Source organism: Cupressus sempervirens, chromosome 3 (genome assembly GCF_028749045.1).
Source record: "Cupressus sempervirens isolate cs-2001-9-10 chromosome 3, ASM2874904v1, whole genome shotgun sequence".
In the NCBI taxonomy this organism is placed as follows: Eukaryota; Viridiplantae; Streptophyta; class Pinopsida; order Cupressales; family Cupressaceae; genus Cupressus; species Cupressus sempervirens.
In genome coordinates, this window is record NC_143120.1 from 980621839 (window position 1) to 980642782 (window position 20944).

At 33.3% G+C, this 20944-nt stretch overlaps 1 pseudogene; it reads right to left on the reverse strand.

Moving 5' to 3' along the window:
• Positions 1-421: 421 nt before the first annotated feature.
• Positions 422-16413, reverse strand: LOC149570035 (lysine-specific demethylase JMJ13-like; annotated as a pseudogene).
• Between the last annotated feature and the right edge of the window lie 4531 nt (positions 16414-20944).

A 20944-nucleotide genomic window follows, 5' to 3' on the forward strand; every position in this document is an offset into this window, starting at 1 on the left:
GCAACCTCGCAACCACGAGAATGCAGCTATTCTCTAGCGGGAATGTGCATCTGTGACAACGAGTTCAACAATCATCACAAATCAACCTCTGCCACGTACCCTGCACTTGGCTCTACATCCCTGCCGACTAATCCTCCAGTGAGATTGTCATTCTCGCTTGCAAGAATGTGCCTGAGAGCAGCAAGATTGTCATTCCCACTTGCAGGAATGTGAACTATATTCTTTTCATCTGTAATCATTAATTTTCTTGTGAAACTATCATTCCCGCGTTGTGAGAACATTGTAAAAAACACAAACCAGCGAGATCACTCTGTTCAAAATGAGCTCCCTTATTTTTTAAAAAATTTTATTTTAATTTTTCACCAATTTTTCCTGGCATTCCCACTCCTTGGGAGGCTTGCAGGAACGCATCCTTGCAAAATCAAACTCCAGCGAGATCGTGAACCCGCTTGCGGAAATGCTTGTACCCTCGCAAGAATGCTTTCTGTGTCTTAGAGTCACATTTTGTCATTGTTTTTTGTCTTTACAAATCAAAAAAATGAACTTATATGCCTAAAAAACCCCCACAAATCAAACACGTCTCTTTGGTGCTCTAAAACTAACAAACAAATCTATATTTTGCAAGCAAATTTAGGAAAAGTCAATTTTTGAACACTTAGAAAATTTGTTAAGTTAATATAAATAAATAAAAAGCAAATTAAGTGGTTTTCATTTGGACTCACCATTTTTCTAACTGCCCATCATTCTAACCATTGGTTGCAATATCAGCGCCATATATTGGGATGGGTCCACTTGAAAAAGGTGTTAAGTGTTCCAATCTGATTCTACTTAATTAGTTTTTGGAGGATTTATCTTAACTTATAAGATTTTGTGAATGTCCAAAAATTTAGATTAGATCGATCACACTTCAAGTTTGGACTTTAAAATTGAACAAAAATTAGTTGACTTGGAGGGCCTCCGGGCGCGCGCTTGAAATCGAGCTCTACACACATCTTTGTTTTGGGCTTAAAAAAAACTCACACTCAATCTTGAATGCTTACAAAATCAATGAACATTGCATGATTCAATGATGCTCGCATTTCTTATGTTGACGATCTCTCAATTTCCATTATGCTGACGATGCTGTCAAGTTGGAATGAACATTGTATGTCATAAACATGAGTGTCTTCAATCATAGCTTACAAAATCTAAATCATCAATTGGAATAAATGCATGTCTATTAAACCCAAGATCACTTATGTGGTCTTGTTTCACACTTTTTTAGGAGGCTTTCTTGGGGATTTCATCACCCCTTAGGATGACCTCAACTCTAGCATTCTGGCAGAGTATAAAGATCGGGAGGTGAATCCAAAGACACCTCTCTTGGGATCAAAATTCTATCACTTAGGCTAAGCCTCAAGGAAGTTTATACCCTTGAGAAGTGAAAGAGGAGAAGTGGGCTACCGCTCTTCTTGGCTGTGTGACATTTTTTTGGTTTCATCTACGGATTTGGACCTCACGTATCTTGCATATATTGAGGACTCCCTAGCTAAACCAAACTTCATCCTTGTAGAAAGCTTCCTAGTATGTTGGTGTGTTTGACGTGCCTGCTCCAAACTTTTGTCTGCTTGTTTGTTCATAGATTTTGAATGAATGTTTTCCAACTTTGGTCAAAATCCTAGAAAAGCATAAATCTCCCAACTCAAGGCATACTTAGTGTAGTCACTACCTCATCATAAAATCATCCAAGCTCCCTTGCCGCAACGGAATCTATCTAGTTCTTTTCTTTAGAACAATCCCAAATCCAAAGTCCATCCAAAGCATCCCCCCAGCTAGCTAGCAACCCAAGCCTTTAAGGAATTGTTGTTACTCTGCCAGAGTTTTCTATCCAATCAATCTATCCAAATCCCTCAATCTCCCCAAGGTTATCCCTTTCACAGAGCTTTGTCTAGGGTAATCTAGCCTTGTCACTTGTCATCCCTCATCACCTTAAGCTAAAGGTTGGGATCTTTAAGTGGTCAATCTTGTGTCATGCCCATAGGATCATTTGTCTATCCTCAAGTTGACACCAAAAGCCACCAATCCTACACATAGGAAAACAAAACTCTCACTTTTTGATAGCATACCCTTGAAGTCTTCCATCCACAGGAAAGCCAAAAATCTTCAGCCCATCCTCCTTAGGTCTGTCATGCAGCTTTGACTCTCCCTAGGAAATCTTTCATCAGCCAATCCAAAATCTACGCTTAATCCAAATCCAACCATGAGCTTCCGTGTTTATCCATATGCAAGACCCCATCCCCATCCCACTCATCATCAAAACATGAAATCCCAACCCTATCATGATGAATTTGGTCACATTGTCCTTTCTCCCACTCCATCCTATTCCAATGATGATGATGATCTTGTCGACTATGATGGGTATATTGAAAGCCTTAGAGATATTCCTCCAAACATACCCACTAGTACTCCTTACCATGCCTTTGACAAGGGAAATCCATTACTATCATCATCCTTACCGCCTTCCTATATTGTGCCCACATATTCCTCATATACATCAATCATATCTCCATCTTCCTCTACCTTCATCTCCCAACCTCCACCATTCCAGAACAATTCTAGTAGCTACATCCCTAGTCCAAATCCACCATCCCAATCTCTTCCAAACCCCTTTTCGAATCCTCCAACTAGTCCTAGCCATACAATGCATCACCCCAATCCCCTTACTCCTCCTAGTCCAACACACTCATCTCCAAGGAATTTTACAAGGCAGCCCAAAGAAACTCTATCTCCCACCCCTATCACTCCTCTTACCTCGTCCTATCGCTACCATCCCTATTGCATCCACCCCACTTATCAAACCCCTTTCATCTCCTATATCCCATCCATCGAATCCCTCAAAATCCCATCCACATCTCCTCCTCCTAGCATTACCCAAATCCCATATAATGAACCTAATGAATCCATCCTCCATCAACTCATCCCCATTGCAGAAACTCCTACCTGTCCATCTAACTCATTTAAAAAGACCATCGCTACTTCTCCTATCATACCATCCACTCCCATCCATTCCTATCAAGATCTTGTCCAAAAGCATGTTGAAATATCCCCTAACACAATAGAAGATCCTACCATCCCACTTATTCCCCTACATGATCCACTTTTACCATCCCCTCCATGTCTGTGTCCCACCATCACACCTTCTCTATCTCAAGATCCATTTCCCTCAACCCATCCAACTCAAGATCCTCTCCTTCCATCCCCTTTGCTCCATGATCATACATCTCCTGTAATCCATGATGATAGATCCATCAAAGAAGAACTAACTATCATATATGAAGCTTCAACTCCTTTAGCTAATAATGGACTCACATCTTGTGTTCCAAATAATGAACATCATATTGAAGAAAGAAATAAATGTGTATCTCTAGATGTTGGTAACCCTGCTATTCCTGCATGGTCCCAAGTCCTCCCATCTCCACCCCAAAGTTCCCATCCATCTTGTTCTACATCTCTTTTGGGCCCTTATCCTACTTCTTTTCAACCCTCCATTTTGGTTCCATATATCCCTTATCCAAATCAAAATGTATATGAGAAAATATGATAGCAAGTAATACTAATCTATTCAAAAACAAAATCATTGACTAGCATAAAAATCATAACATATGAGATAGACAAAGTGAAACCCTCAAATGAGAATATGAGCCATGGAATGGCTCTCCCAATGAGGATGGTCACTTGATTTAGGGATGATTCTATTATGTAGATTTGGGATATATGCTCAAGTTTCAAAATAGCTTCAATGGATTTGGGATTTTTGGTGTGGATGATGGCTTTGATATGGATTTGGCTTCTCAAAATGGCATTATGAGTTTACTTGATGGATTGTGATTTCAAAAGGGCATGGTAACTTTAGCTTAAGGATTTGTGATAAAATGGCTTGGGAGGCGATCTAATTTATAGGCCAAGGGCTTGAGGGATGGAGGGTTAAGATGCAAGGAGAGATGAAAGCTTATGGAAGGTTTAGATTGAATGAGAGGAGAGCACTTGGATTGTGCTTGTTTAGCACCAATCAGGGAGTGACACATGTCATAGGGTCATTGGGTGGAAGAAAGGGCAAAGATGAGTCAAAAAAGGAGGCTCAAGGCCTTAAATGACCCTTGCAATGACTTTGTAAGAGCTTTTAAGAGCATGTAAGAGCATTGAAGGATTTGTGGTTGGGATAAAGTTTTATGGTTGGGATATTTTGAGGGAGGAGACTTTGGTTTGACTTAGGAAAGTCTTAAGCTCACTTAGGGAATGTGACAAGGTTAGGGGGGGATTAGGCTTGGGTTAGGATTAGATTAAAGATGTTAGAGATGTGCAAGTGGATGGCATTCATGAGGGTGGGTGAGTTAGTGGCTAAGCTAGGTTAGTATGAGTGGATGGGGTGGATTAAGCTAATGGGATGATTTAGGATAGTTTTAGGGGCTATTAGATTTGAGGGTTTTATTTATTAAAATGATTTTAATAAATTTGGGATTTGGAATTAGATAGGAGAATAGGATTAATTGATAAATAATGGGTTATTTGATTTATCAATTAGGACTATAGATGATTAATTAAATTAATTAGCTAGGAGATGGCAAAGGATTAATTAAATAAGAATTTAATTAATGATTCCTTTAGAGATAGCTAAATAGGATTACCAAAGTGGTGTAATCGAATTTAGGTGTCTACAGGAACTAGTGCTAACTGAGCTCACTCAGTGATCAAAGGAATTTTGTGAGTATGTAGTGTTGACCAAGTTCACTAGGTTAACATAGGAAAATCATTTCTAAGTTAGTATCTACTGAGCAGGGTTGGCAAATGAAGGATCTTTGTGTTTTGACATATTAAATTCAATTGAATTGTATGTTGGTTCTAGCCAACTGAGGAAATGAATATTATTCATTTTAAGTTATATTCTAGCTAACTTGACAATTTGAAAGATATAAATATAAGGTCAAGTTGAGATTTAGAAAGTGTGAATGCATGGATGATAATTGAAGATTTGATGATGCTAAGAGGAAGAAAATTAGAAGGATAAAGTAGAATATACTTGTGAAGCTGAAAATATATATTTGATCAAGAAGGATCAAGTATACAAGATAGAATTGAGATCTATAATTAGCAATTCAGTTGCATCAAAAATCAAGTCATGTCATTGTTACTCTCTAACCATTGTAGCTCGGTGGTCTAAATCTCTTAACACAATTGGCTTAATAGCTATTTGTAAATCCTCTAACAAGGTGGCATTTCTATTGAATTGTCCAAAGACCTCTAACAAGGCCACTCCTAATAAGGTGATTAAATCCTCTAATAGGGTTACACCTAATAGTGTATTTTGTAACTTTAAATAGGGTTGTCTCCTAATAGGGCTCACCTCAGAAGAGTGAAAATTAGTAACTAGTTGCAATTGGTGGTTTTTCCCAAATTGGGTTTCCATATTAAATCCTAGTGTCTAATGTGTTCATGATATTTCTCTTATGTGCTTGCAACTAAGTTAAAGTAATAAGTAATTACAGATAACATTTTAAGATTTTCATGTTAAGTATTTGTTGAGCATTTTTAGTGTTTACTGAGTTATAGCATTTTCTATGTATTTACTAAGCTTTAGAAAAGTTTATTTTGTACTGACATCTAAGGGATCTAGAATTTATTTTTGTAGTAATTGATTCACCCCTCCCCTCTCAATTACTCCTCTTATATTTCCAACACAATCACGGTCCTACGTATCCTAATTTTTGCATCCTTATTTGTTTCCTTGAAAATTTCTTCCAAATTTTTTGATAAGATAATGACTATGATATGGTAGGACAACATTAAAGCCCATGTTGACGAATGAATATAAAGAACTATAAAAACTAATTAGTTAAAATCTTGAAATTTAATATGAAATAAATTGTATATAAAAACTACTTGTAATTAAATTTATTCAAGAAAAAGTCATTATCTTTACAATCTTAGCCAAAACTAATTATGAAAACACTTCCTATGGTGACCTATTAGTAGATGAATATAAATATATGTAATCAATATTTAGTATTCAAGGGGATTACATGGTAAGAAAAACCTGTCCTAGAGGTGGTAAATCATTTAATGAAACCTTGGATGGAGCAACATTAGGTACACAAATACAATTTTTATACTGAGCTTCTTCCATGGAAAGTTTATCTATGTTCCCTTCAACCTACACAACATCAAGCTTATTTACTAAAAAGATCATCAACATGAATTTCAAAGAATCATATTAAATTTGGATTAGTACAACTATGATGTCTTGAGCTCTCTTTATATCATCTAGCCCGTAAGGAATCTTTTCACCATGCTTTTGTTGTACATAAAATAGAAAATTTCAAGTTCTTACTTAAGAACTCTATTGTGGCCATTTATTGGCCCAATAATAAGCTTTCTATAGAGAAGAAGAAATAAATATCAGAAACTTGAATTGAAATCAAGAGGTTTCTTAGTACTAACACTCATAATCTACTTTGTTCATAATCTACAATGAAAATAAAAAAGAAAACTTGTAAGAAAGTAATTTGAATAGTAAATATACCAAACCAACCTCACTGGAAGATTCCTTGTCAGAATCAGAGGACATTCCATTATTTGGCTACAACATAATAAAGAAGAAAGAACATAATTTTGATTTTTCTCTAAAATGACTCTAGAGCATGGAACATAATCATTGTGTCCATCAAGCAAGATAGACATCTCTTTCAAAGATTCTTCCAACACCCCCTCGTCTTCTTCAAATTCCTAGGCTACTGATTTTGTTGCAAATATATCATCTCTCAAGTAGATGGTTGGTATGTAGCCACATCCACATTTTATTGCTACAAACTAAAAAATACCAAGGCATGTATAAAATCACTAAAAGAGTCCATTATATAGTTAATACCAATTTTTATGGTAAACAATTTGTCATTGAAAGCCATATTATGTATATAGAGGATAACCACATAGAGAATGCATTTGTAACTACTAGACAAATTGCCACTTCATGAAATGAAATCCATTTTGATGCAAACCAACAATTATGAGTGTATTTTTTCTTAGGATCATCTTTGATTTCCAATGAAACATAAAGGATGAATGATCAAAACTAACAAAGAAAATAAATTCATACCATGATTTAAATACAAAATGTGCATGTTGGATTAGCATATGCCAAATGCAACATAGCACTAGTAATTGAAGACATTGCATAGTACATTTCTATCATAACCTAGAGAGTAAAATATATGTGCTTCTTACTTCTTCAGTAACCAACAAGACTAATGTTGATGTCTTATAAGGTGAAAAATGCAACCTTATTCAACTGTTGCACTCCTCCAAAACCTGGTCTATTTTTTGGATGAAGAATTTCCTTTTTACATAGTAGTTGGTCATGAGGAAGCATTTCTACTCTATTCAAATTTTCATATCATTTATAGGTTGCTTCCCCAAATGGAAACCAATCAACTAATGAGAAATTTACTACCTCACCACAATTAAAACCTACAACAATGTTTTAATATGTTATCAAGAAGGAAAAAAATCCAACCAAACACTACATTCACCTTACATGGCCCCACTTCACTTGAGTAATGCAATCAAAATTTTTTAAAAATCAACTAGACATAGTTAACAAAATTCACTCAACAAAATAATCTTTCCTATGTCTTTACCATGAGTAAAGCCTGCACGATATGCCTAAGGAAACATAATTAAAAACTCCCCAAGCTCTTGTACAACCTTATAAACAAGAACTGCATGGTCACATAATATTTTTGGTGGAAACATTATTTTTTTTCCTATCAAAAAATTGAAAGCTACAACTTCTTCTTCTTGCATGGCTATATTTGTGCCATACATTTTTAGAAAAAATTGATTAATTGTGTATTTTCTTTGATGTTATACAAAATGTCATATCATTTCCAATCAGTGTATGCTAAGCTCACTCAAGCAATGCAGATAGTTTCCTATGTTTGTTAAGTATTTCAAAGTTTTCCTAGTTTAGAAGATAGTATCTACTGAGTTCACTCAGTCATCAAAGGAAATTTTGTAGAAGTTGAGTGTTAACTGAGCTTACTCAATTAATAAAGAAAATATTGGATTAGACCAATGTTAACCTAGCTTACTTAGTACCAAAGGAACTATGTGAATATGTAGTGTTAACTGAGTTCACATGGTTAAAAAGGGAAAATCATTTCTGAGATAGTGTCTACTGAGCATGGTTAGCTAATGAAGGATTTTCTTATTTTGGCATATTGAGTTCAATAGATTTAGTTGTTGGTTCTATCCAACTAAGAAGTTAAATATTAATTATTCTAATTTGTATTCAGGCTAACTTGACAATGTGTAAGATATAAATATAAGGCCAAGTTGAGGATTGAATATGAAGAAAAAGTAGAAGCAATATAGAAGATTTGATGATGCTTAGAGGAAATGAATTAGAAGGATAAGAATAACCTCGTTGGCATGCAAAGATACATTTGATTAGGAAGGATCAAGTTTACAAGCCAAAATTGAGATCTATAATCAGCAATTTAGTTGCATCAAAAATCTTGTCATCTTATTGTTACTCTCTAACCATTGTAGTAGTGATCTAAATCTCTTAGTCGATTTGGCTTAATAGCTATTTGTAAATCCTCTAAAAAGGTAGAATTTCTAATTGAATTGTCTAAAGACCTCTAACAAGGCCACTCTTAATAGGTTGATTAAATCCTCTAATAGGGTCACACCTAACAGTGTATTTGGTAACCTTTAACAAGGTTGCCTCCTAACAAGGATCACTTTAGAAGAGTGAAAATCAATAACTAGTTGCAATTGGTGGTTTTTTCCAAATTGGGTTTCCACGTTAAATCTTGGTGTCACTTGTGTTCATTCTATTTCTTTTATATTTATGCAACTAAGTTAAGTAAGATTAGTCATAGATAATATCTTAAAGATTTCATGTTAAGAAGTTACCAATTTATTTTAGTGTTTACCGAGTTACAACATCTGCTAGTGTAAACTAAGTGCATGTGTCTTTATCAAGTTATAGTAGAATTCAATTTATACAGAGCATTGAGTTGTACTGACATCTAAGGGATTTGAGATTTATTTTTTTAGTAGTTGATTCACCCCTCTACTCTCAGTTACTCCTCTTATATTTCCAACAATTGGTATCAAAGCTTTTGGTGCTTCTAGAAAAGGTTTCAAGGACCTAAGCTAAAGATTAGGATGTCTTATAGAAGGGAGATTCCAAAGTTGAACAAAGACAACTTTTTAGTATGGCAAGAACTCATGAGGCTACACTTGGCACCCATTGGAGATATGAGGCTAAAGAACTTGGATAATGAATACAAGGCTCCTACTAGAACTATGATTGTTGAAGAAATTGCAAAGAAGAAGAGAAGTAATATCATGATGATTGATATTGCTTCATCTCTGAACTATGCCTAATTTGATGATGTCAAAGATTGTAAAACTGCTCATGAAATATGGCCAAACTGAAGGATATCTATGAAGGATATGACAATGTAAGGAGAGCCAAAGATGAAAGTCTTAGAGGATAGTTTGATCAAATGAAAATGAGAGAGAACAAAAATATTGCAAAATATGTTGATAGAATCAAAGCCAATGTCAATGCTATCAAAGCCTTTGGTGGAACACTTAATGATGTAACAGTGGTAAGAAAGGTATTTAGAACCCTTCTTCCTATCTATGCAATTAGAGTGTCTTCTATTCAAGAGATGGGATGTAATCCAAATCATACTATAACTTTAGATGCTCTAGTTGGAACATTGACAACATTTGAACTAGGCAACTATGATAATTATACTCCCAATTCTAGCAATCTTGAGTCTACATTTGAAGCTAAGATATCACTCAAGAAGAAAGCTAAAAGGTCTAACAAAAAACAATCTGACAGTGAAGAGGAAGACAATTCTAAAAGTGATCTTGAATCTATTGAAGAATTGCTTGCAAGAAGGTATCCCAAAGGCAAAGGAATGTATAAAGGTATGATTCCTTTAATCTGTTATTCTTGTGAAGAAGTTGGACACATTTCTACAAGGTGCCCAAATAGAGAAGACAAAAATAAAAAGAAGCATAGTTAGTTCAAAGGAAAGAAGGATTTAATAACTTCAAGGAATACAAGGAAAAAGGTAAGAAATCTTGTTTTATTGCTAAAGATTCAAATAATAGTGAAGATGATGAAATGGTTTACATTGTTGTAAAAGATGGATATGATGATGAAGGAGATTAAATGACACTTATCTCTCACATTAGAAAAAATAATAAATGGATTATTGATAGTGGCTGCTCACATCATGTGAATGGTGATAAAATAAAATTTGAACACATAGAAAATTATGATGGTGATAGTGTGAGATTTGGAAACAATGAACCTTGTTGCATAAAGGGAAAAGGTTGTATTTCACTAACCAATAAGCTTATATTTGATAATGCTTATTGGGTTGAAGGACTAAAGTAGAATCTACTAAGTGTGGCATAGTTGAATAACATTGGATTCAAGGTAGAATTCATGAATGGGAAGGCCAAACTACTAGATGGAAAGGGAAATTTTTTTGGGTCTAGAAAACAAAAAAAAGATAACCTATTCTACCTATATCTTAGTGAAATTTCATGTTTTATTGCTCAAGTAGACAAAAGTTGGTTATGGCATTAAAGGTTGTATCATGTGAACTTTGATAATCTTGTCAATATAAGAAAAAAATGTAAGAGTAAGAGTTTGAGGAAACCTGATATGGGTCTATACAAAAATTGTCAAGTTGGTAAAATGGGCAAGACATGTTTTAGAAGAAAAGACTATCATTTAGAAGAAGTCTTTGAACTAGTACATATAGACTTATGTGGACCTATTGGAATAGAGAGATATAGTGGAGATAAGTATTTTATTTTGTTTGTTGATGATTATTCTAGAATGATGATTGTAATGTATATAAAAGAAAAATTTAAAGCTTTTCAAAAGTTTAAGTGGTATCTGACAAGAGTAGAGAAAGAAACTGGAAAGAAGCTAAAATGTTTGAGATTAGATAGAGGTGTTGAATTCATTTCTAATGAGTTTAATGAATTATATATTGAAAAAGGAATTAAGAGACAAGTATCAGCCCTTGGTTAACCTCAACAGGATGGTATAACTAAAAGAAGAAATGGATCCATCATGGATTGTGCAAGAACCTTGATGATAGAAAAGAGTGTTGCAATCAAATACTAGAAGGAAGCAATTAGTACTATAGTGCATACCTTGAATAAAGTATAGTTGAAGAAAGAATCAAATAAAACTCCTTATGCAATATGGTATGGCTACAAACTTAATGTAAGTTACTTGAAAGTATTTGATAGAAAATGTTAAATCTTGAAGGAAACTAGGAAAGGTAAATTTAATGTCAAAGGTGATGAAGGCATATTCCTAGGATACTCCTATAGAAGTAAAGGATACAAGTTTTTAATCTAACTACTCATAAGATCATAGAAAGTGCACATGTAAGTTTTGATGAATTTATAAAAAAGAGTGAAGAGGAAAGTAGCAAAGAACCTAAGGATTACAAAAAAATTTCTTATTATAGACCTAATACTATGCCAAATCGATTTGGAAGTTAGGAGGCCTCACTTCCTAAGTCCCCAAAATATCCAAAAGCTACCTAGTTGCATCCAGTGCAACCCAATTCATAGTCTAAAGGACCCAAGTCATAGTCTTACACTATCAAGCTAGTGCCTAAGAAAACTAAGTCAAAATGACCTGAGTCACACATAATGGAACTTGAGTTTTACATAGAAGATCATGAAGAGGTTAATTGAACATGTTCTAAATCCAAAGCACCTATCTTAGCAAGATATGTCAAAAAGAATCATGCACCTGATTAGATCATTAGAGATAAGTCAGATGGAACAATGACAAGAAAAAAATTCAAAGGTACATGTTTTCTTGTTGAATTTGAACCTAGATATGTTAAAGATTCTTTGGATAATGAAAGTTGAATTGAAGCTATGAATGAAGATATATAATAGATAGAGAAGAATAAGACTTGGACACTTGTTCCTAGATGCAAGGATAAAAATGTAATTGGTTCAAAGTGCATATTCAGAAATAAGTTAAATGAAGATGGAGAAGTTTTAAGAAACAAAGAAAGGTTAGTTTTTAAAGTTTGTTCTTAAGAAGAAGGTAATGATTATGGTGAAATTTTTTCTCTAATTGAAATATTAGAAGGTGTTAGAACTTTACTAACATATGCAACATACAGAGGATTTAAATTTTATCAAATGGATGTAAAATTTATATTCTGAAATGGAATTCTTGATGAGGAAGTCTACATTGAAAAACTTGAAGGTTTTGTAGATCCTAGCAAAAGAGATATGGTATGTAAATTGCACAAGGCTTTTAATAGTCCTAGGAAAGCTCTCAAAGCTTGGTATAAAAGACTTTATAACTAGTTGATAAAGATTTTTTTCAAACTAAAAATGAAAAATAGTTTGTGTATCAAAGAAGGACTAGACAAGAAGATTGTGTTGGTAGAAATATTTGTGGATGACACTTTATTTGCAAGAAATGATGACTTATGCAAGGAATTTTTAGTAGAGATTAGTAAATAATTTGAGATGTCCATGTTTGGAGAGAAAATTCTTTTTTGGATTGTATATCCAATAGAAGAATGATTGTATGTATATTGCTCAATCCAAATATACCAAGGAGATACTGAAGAAGTTTGGGAAGGAAGATTCAAAATCTATTGGAAAACCTATGTCTACTAGACATAAGCTTTCCAAAAATGATGATTCCAAAGAGTTAGATCAAACCACATATAGATCAATGATTAGAAAATTGTAGTATTTAGTGCACACAAGGCTTGATATTGCATTAGCAGTTGGTATGGTGGCAAGATTCTCAGTAAATTCTAAAAAAAATCACATGATGGTTAGCAAGAGAGTCACAAGATATCTGAAAGGTACTAAAGAATATGGTTTATGGTATAAGAAAGGAGGAAACTTGGATTTGAAAGCATTCATAGATGCTAATTGGGAAGGAAGTGTTGATGACAGAAAAAGAACAAGTGGAGGAGAATTATTTCTTGATAAAAGACTAGTACCTTGGAAAAGAAAGAAGTAGAATTGTATTTCTAAGTCCATAGTAGAAGTAGAATATGTGGCAGTAGCAATTAATTATTCTAATAATGTTTGGTTCAAGAAACTATTGGTAGGTATGAAGATACAGATCAAGGATCCATTGGTTATCTTCTATGATAACACTAGTGCAATCAATATATCAAAGAATTTTGTGATGAATACCAAAACCAAGCACATTGCAATAAAATATCATTTTTTGAGAGAATTGGTACAATATAAAGAGGTAAGATTGGAATATGTGAATAAAAAAGAGAAAATTGTAGATATATTAACTAATTCATTACATAAGGATGCATTTTTGTGTCTAAGAGGTAAGTTAGGGGTCATTCTCCTATCTGAAGCTCGCTAAATGCAGTCTAGTAATGCATCAACTGGAGCATGTTGAAGATCAAACAGTTGATGTAGTATTGAAAAGTCACATTGCAAATAAATTAGTATATGAGGTACATTCATATTCCCTGAATATTGTCTTTGGCATAAGATATCAAAGAGGGAGAGTTTGGCTATCATATCATAAAAATTTTTTTTAGCGGTGTCAAAGATGAAGAACTTGGTCTAATATCAAATGAGAGTTTTCTATCAAAAGAAGATGTTAAAGGTAGTGTTTTGCTAACAAAGGGTGAAACTAAAGGCAAAGGGAGTTCACACTGATACAGGGAGTACACATGGATGAGAATTAGCATAAAACTAAGAATATGTTCCTTACTTTATTCTTGCTCTAAAATTTCATTATATTATGGCATGTTGTGTTGCTATCAATGCCAAAGAGGAAGATTATTAAAAATAATTAATTAATTGTATATTGTCTTTGATGTTACACAAAATGTCATATCATTCAATATATGTTGAGCTCACTTGGGCAATGGAGACAATTTTTTATGTATGTCAAGAATTCTAGACTTTTCCTAGTTCAGAAGACAATGTCTACCAAGTTCACTTAGTTATCAAAGGAAAATTTGCATAAGTTGAGTGTTAACCAAGATTACTTGGTTAATGAAGAAAATTTTGGATGGAACCAGTGTTAACTGAGCTCACTTGGTTACCAAAAGAACTTTTTGAATATGTAGTGTTAACTGAGTTCACTTGGTTAACATAGGAAAATTATTTTTTAGTTAGTGTCTATGGAGCATGGTTAGCTAATGAAGGATTTTCTTATTTTGGCATATTGAGTTTAATTGATTTAGTTGTTGGTTCTAGTTGACTGAGAAGTTGAATATTAAGTATTATAATTTGTATTCAAGATGACTTGACAATGTGTAAGATATAAATATAACATCAAGTTAAGGATTGAATATGAAGCAAAAGTGGAAGAGATATAGAATATTTGATGATACTTAGAGGAAGCAAATTAGAAGGATAAGAAGAATATCCTTGTTGAGTTGCAAAGATACATTCCACCAAGAAGGATCAAGTATATAAGCTAGAATTGAGATTTGTAATCAGTAATTCAATTGTGATGAAGGGTCACACCACCCTTACAAACTCACAACCAAAATCACAATAAGATGGAGACAAAAAATGACAAAATGCTTCATAAAGCATCCATTAATACTTGAAATTCATTACAATATTCTCCAAATGATAGGACTCCAAATTCTTACAATATAAGAGAGATTGCTCACTAAGATCTTCTACAAGAAGAGCCCATCCTTCCAGAGGTTATACTCGAAGAGCTTCTCCTTCCCAAACTTCTACTTCTTGAGCTTCCATACAAGATATTACATTCGAAGAGCTTCACCTTGAGAGCTTGCTCCCAAATTTTCATATGGCTTGCTTAAATAGGAACTTGACACCCAATGCATGACTCATCCACAACCTTCTAGAATTCCACCTACAACCTTCTACAATATCTACAACTTTCTAGAATTTCCACCTAAATACAACTAAGCACCACCATGTGGCCCAATTAGAAAATTACATTTTCTTTATGGATCACAATAAATATTAAATGCATGATTTAAGGAACTTTCCACAAACTTCTAAGATGCCACCTACACACCTCGATTAATGGAATGACAATTTTTTTTTTCTATTTACGCCACCTATGCACCTTGAAAATAGAAAGTCATTTTTTAATTCTTGTTTTCTCCTTTTTCCCTTATTTTATTTTATTATTATTTTTCTTTCTATTTTTGTCACTTTCTCTCTCCTCCACAATTTTTTAAATGTTTTTTTAAATTTAATTTTCTCATACAAGATGCTCCTGCATCAGACTCCCCTGGTAGATAGAAAAGTGTGTCCCACATCATGCATCAAATTGCATCAAAAATTAGGTCATCCAATTATTACTCTCTAACCATTGTAGCAGTGATCTAAATCTCTTAACCAAGTTGGCTCAAATAGCTATTTGTAAATCCTATAACAAGATAGCATTTCTAATTGAATTGTCTAAAGGCCTCTAACAAGGCCACTCCTAACAAGCTGATTAAATCCTCTAATAGGGTCATACCTAATAGTGTGTTTTGTAACCTTTAATAGGGTTGGCTCCTAACAAGGCTCACTTCAAAAGAGTAAAAATTGATAACTAGTTGCAATTGGTGGTTTTTCCCAAATTGGGTTTCCATGTTAAATCTTGGTGTCACTTGTGTTCATGTTATTTCTTTTATATGTATGCAACTAAGTTAAGTAAGATTAATCACTTTGCTAGTGTAAACTAATGCATGTGTTTTTGTTGAGTTACAACAGAATTTAGTTTATACAGAGTATTGATTTGTACTAACATCTAAGAGATCTAGGATTTATTTTTCTAGTAACTGATTTACCCCTCCCCTCTTAGTTATTCCTCTTATATTTCCAACATACACATGTTCCACAACTACATTTTCAAAATCATTAGTTGCATGTCTAGGAATACTATACCATTTCTTGGATGCACCACAATGGTGATAGTTAATGCTTCCATGAAAAGAGAATAGTTAAATAAATTGATTTTCAAAAAATTGTAATTTTAAATTCATAGTGTGCCTATCATCATGTCAAATAGGATGATCCTCAAAGAATAAAAACTAGTACACATTTTATATTAGATTTACCTATATAAGTAGTGATCTTCAACATGCCATGCAAACATTCTAAAAAGCATTACAATGTAAAGCATTAGATCATTCACCCCTTGCACCAATCAAAATGAAACTTCAATTGGGCACAAGTAATAGAAATAGAAATTGTTGCATATTTTGAACTGCTAAAAACACCACTCATATTCACTGGGACTAGGCAAGCTATAGAAAAAAGTATTACTAGAATTGGAGCTTCAAGTAGGTGCACAATAGATTTTGGAAGTCTTGAAATATCTTGCATGCACCCAAGAAATGCAATGTATCAGTAGAAGAAGTTAGAGACTTGTGGCATAAACTATTTAGAAATCTGCAATGAGAAATATGATTTTCATAAAAAGAATCTATAATACTATGAGTAATGCATGATGTGTAGTTACCATCATAAAAACTACAAAAAATGAACTAAAATACCCAAAGTTCCATTGATCCATAAATAATTTAGCTTGGACAAATTATGTACAAAAATGGTGCAAGAGCCCTAGGTCTTGAATAAGGAGGTCAAACACTAAGGAGGATAATATTGAAGGTCAAGAAGTGTCCAAGATGATACAAGTTAGTTGAGACATTCTTATTATGCATTTAGGCAATTTGATTACATGTTATGCTAAGGTTACAAGAAAAGTCAAAGGATGGTCAATGATTGGTCAAACATTGAGAGTTGACCAAAAAACATTTTTTAAAAGTTTAATAAATATTTTTCATGTTTTGGTATAGTTGGGTAGCCATTGTGAAGTTTTTGTGTTAAGTTTTTGGAAAAAATGTAAAAATTGCAAAATTTGCAATAAAAGTTATCATGCAAGTTTTTTGCAACTTTTCTTGCAAAATTATGGAAGCTAAATAGTCAAAGCTTTGTTTGGACTAAAAATAGGTAGGTGAAGTTTTAAGGTCAATTTAAGGGATATATATTGTTTCTGTTCCACCTAGAAATGGTTGATATGGTATGTATGGATTAAGAGTGGCTAATATAGACTTTTTGAAGTGAATTTATGCGGAGTCAGCAAGCATCTTTCCTTATTTGATTGTAGGGTGACACTAAGTGACTAGATCTATTTTTGAAAGTTTTATCTTTGTTCTTAAATTAAGTAAATTATTGTTTTGTTTGTATATGATAAGGTAATAGTTAGTTTTGGCTTGTTCTTTACCTATTGTTTACAATAGATTGTGATAAGGGTTTGTATGCACATATTTTTTTCTCGTAATACCCATGATGAAACTTCCTAGTACTTGGTGAAAAGGAAGGTTTTTATTTTTAAGTTCCATGCATGGTTAAATTCTTGATGCTCTTTATTAGACTAAGATACAACAGCCATGTGCAGGGACTATTATCTCTATTTTTGACATCCTAATTGACCAAGAACATAGCACAAATGTTGTTTTATGAGATATGGAGAATGGATATTTACTTGAAAATAATAAATTATGATGGCAATGGTTATGGGAAAGAAAAATCCATCATGGGTTTTGAGGTTGTGATCCTACAAGGCTAAACAACAATTTCAAGCCATAAAACCTAGAAGCTAGGGCTCAAGAAGAAAGGGCTATAGAGTTGAGATCCTAAACCCATCTTTGGTATTTAGATATATTTTTTCATGTACTAAAATATTTTTCAATTTATTTGGAATTTTTTTTGTAATTTTGGGGACTTTAGAGTTATTGTGGGTAAAATAGGGCTACTAGGATTGAGCCCCTTTTAGGCCTCCTAGTGTAACTTGAGGTTTTGGCATAGAGAAAAGTCCTAGACCTATTAGTTGGCCAAGAAACTTTATGGAATAGTGGAGAATGATGCATTAGGTTATATTCATTGTAACATATCAAAATAATAATTGCAAAGCTCTATGAAAGGAATTAAGTTGTTACTCCCTTATTACTATAAAAGTAAAGTCCACACCCTGCCACTATCTAATAATGAGGCAATCTGCAATCAAAAAAAAATACCACTTTTTATTGAATGACCTTATTCTTTCCACACCCCACCACTATAAGCATGTACACTATAATTAACATGTGGTTGATTAAACAAGAAGCTAACAAAATTGTCAAACTTTAATAATATGCATGCATCATGATGCATAAGTGTCTAAGATTATACATTAGATATAAATCTTCACATCATACATCTAGAATACATAAATAGATATAATCGTACAACATGAATGAAAATAAAAATTTAGCATACTTATAAACAAATCATGTGGTTTAAATTTTTTTTAGGAATAAATACCTTGTACAGTACTTTTCTTGTGCTCACTGCATCATTTTCATTGAAAATTGGAACTACATACAAGTCTGGCAAAGAACCTATAGCTTCACTTAATTATTTTCTGAACTCAAAATCCCTCAATTCATTATCAGTTACAAGAAGTTTGGATGATGTAACATCCAGCTATATGATAGCAAGACATACTTTAATTTGTGTAATGTATTGAAATAAATTCTCTTTCCTATTTATCTCCTAAGAAAGTATATTGAGCATTAGAAATATAGAAATCATAAATAAGATTAAGGCTATTGTAAACCTAAATAAACATTCTATCATATAGAGCCACAAGACCACTTTTCCCAATAACAACACATGGTTTTCCATGAAGTTCCACCTATGGTTTCTAGAGATCTATAAAACTATTCAATATTGTAGACATCAATGTCAATATAATAGAGTATTATCAAGTCATGGATAACAGGGATGCCAATACAACATTAAATATGAATATGAGAATTATACAAGAAATTAAATCCTATTGAACAAGATCAACCATGCATTTCAATGCACATTCAAACATTTTTCTGAACATGTAAGAAAAGTTATTGCACTATTGATCAAAACATTATTTCAACAAGTAAATACACTTTCATTTATGTCACAAATAGTATCACTCTCTCTTGATAAGTTATCTAATCTTATTTGAATAAAAGAACCAAGATTTAGTTTTAATTTCTATGCACTATCTATTTGAGGTGATTGTAGAGCATTATAAGCAAATACCTTTGTAGGACATTTCTTCCCTCTTTCCTTAATGTACTGAATATCCAATAGAAAATTGCCACGCTACTTGTAGAGATCACTGCAGTAGTTGTCATTATCAAGTAGTTTCATTAGCCCACTCATTGAAGCACTCAAATGACTGGTATTTTGGAGCAATAGTACATAATCATTGCCTATATTCTAGTTCAACACATAGTTATTATATGAAATCTTGAATCATAGTGTTATCTCCATTAGGTTCTTCCACTAATAGACGTGTTGTTGGAAATCTAATTGAAAAGATCATTATTGAAGAATGAAGAAGATTGATTACAAAGAGGGAGATTTTTGATAAAGAATATTTTCAATCATTGTTTTCTCACTAATGTCAAACCTACTATTTTTTGGAATGACAATTGCTTATAAGATCCAAGTACTATCACTTAGTTGATTGATGAAGAGGATTTAATCAAAAAGATGTAACAAAATACCTAAGGGAAAGGTTGAGTTATTGTTTTGTAATGAAGTGCAAGGATCAGTTAAGACAATGGTAAAATAATGTATTGATAATATAATTGAAGATACAGAGGTTGGTCACACTTAGAAACACTGGAAGAATAAGTTGTAACAAGGTTGTTTGCACAGCTTAACTAAGTTCATTAGTGAGTACCAAGCAAGCTAGTTTATGCTGAGTAGATTTTCAGTTAGTGTTGAGCAAATGCAAAATCTAGTGTGTGATGAGTCATATAGGAGGAGTTGAGTGTGTTTAGGTGCCGAGAAAAGTAACAGGTGCTAAGCATCATAAAAACTTAGTGGATGTCAAGTGAATCCACAGTAGGTGTCAAGCATTAGTAAAATGTAGTTGGTGCCGAGTAACATAGTATGTGTTGAGCACTAGAATTTCAATAGTGTCGAGCTACTACATTATTTGAAAAGTCAAAGATTTTCCAGATCTAAGCTGACAAGTTTGTTACCTTGAATTTTGTGAACTAGATAGAGGATAAGGATGATGAGCTGGTGGCACAGAATTTTAGATAAACCATTTTTGTGCAAAATCAAGAGGATTCTTCATGATGTTTCTAGAAGAAACAAGATATGGGTTAGATTCAATGAATCCTACCTAATCCATTCAAATTGAAATTAGAAGGAAGAATCAAGCGGGAAAAGCATTTTCTAGACTTCTATTTAAGGAGTCACAGGCCAAGAAGCAAGAGTAGTTGGGGTGCCAAAATGTGAAGTTGTTGAAGGATGTCAAGGAGAAGGTATTAAGAAGGAAGAATAGAGCACAAAGAATCTACTTCAATAAGTGGCCATATAGGAGATTGCACTAGTATATTGAGCATGAAGACTTAAGCAGACAATGCTTGAAAGGAGAACAAGTTGTCAAAGTTGCAGAGACTAAAAGTTGGGCAAATTGTGAAGAGTTGAATAGAGATCTAAAATTTGCAAGCTAAGTTGTGAGTTGTATTAGGTCAAAAGCCCTTGTTGTTACTCTCTAATAGTTGTGCAAGCTAGGTTAAAATCCTATGGACTTAGGTTGGTTTAACAACCATTTGTAAATCCTTTAATAGGGTGGCATTCCAAGTGAATGTTCAAAAGTCCTTTAACCAATTCCACTTCTAACAGGGTGGTTAAATCCTCTAACCAAGTTGCATTTAACCATGTGGTGTAGCCTTTAATAGGGTAGTCCTTTCATAGGGCATCACTTTAGAAGAGTGAGAATTGAGTAGCATTTTACTGGTGGTTTTTCCCAAATTAAGTTTCCACGTAAATCACTGTGTTATGTTTGCATACTAATTTTACAATAACT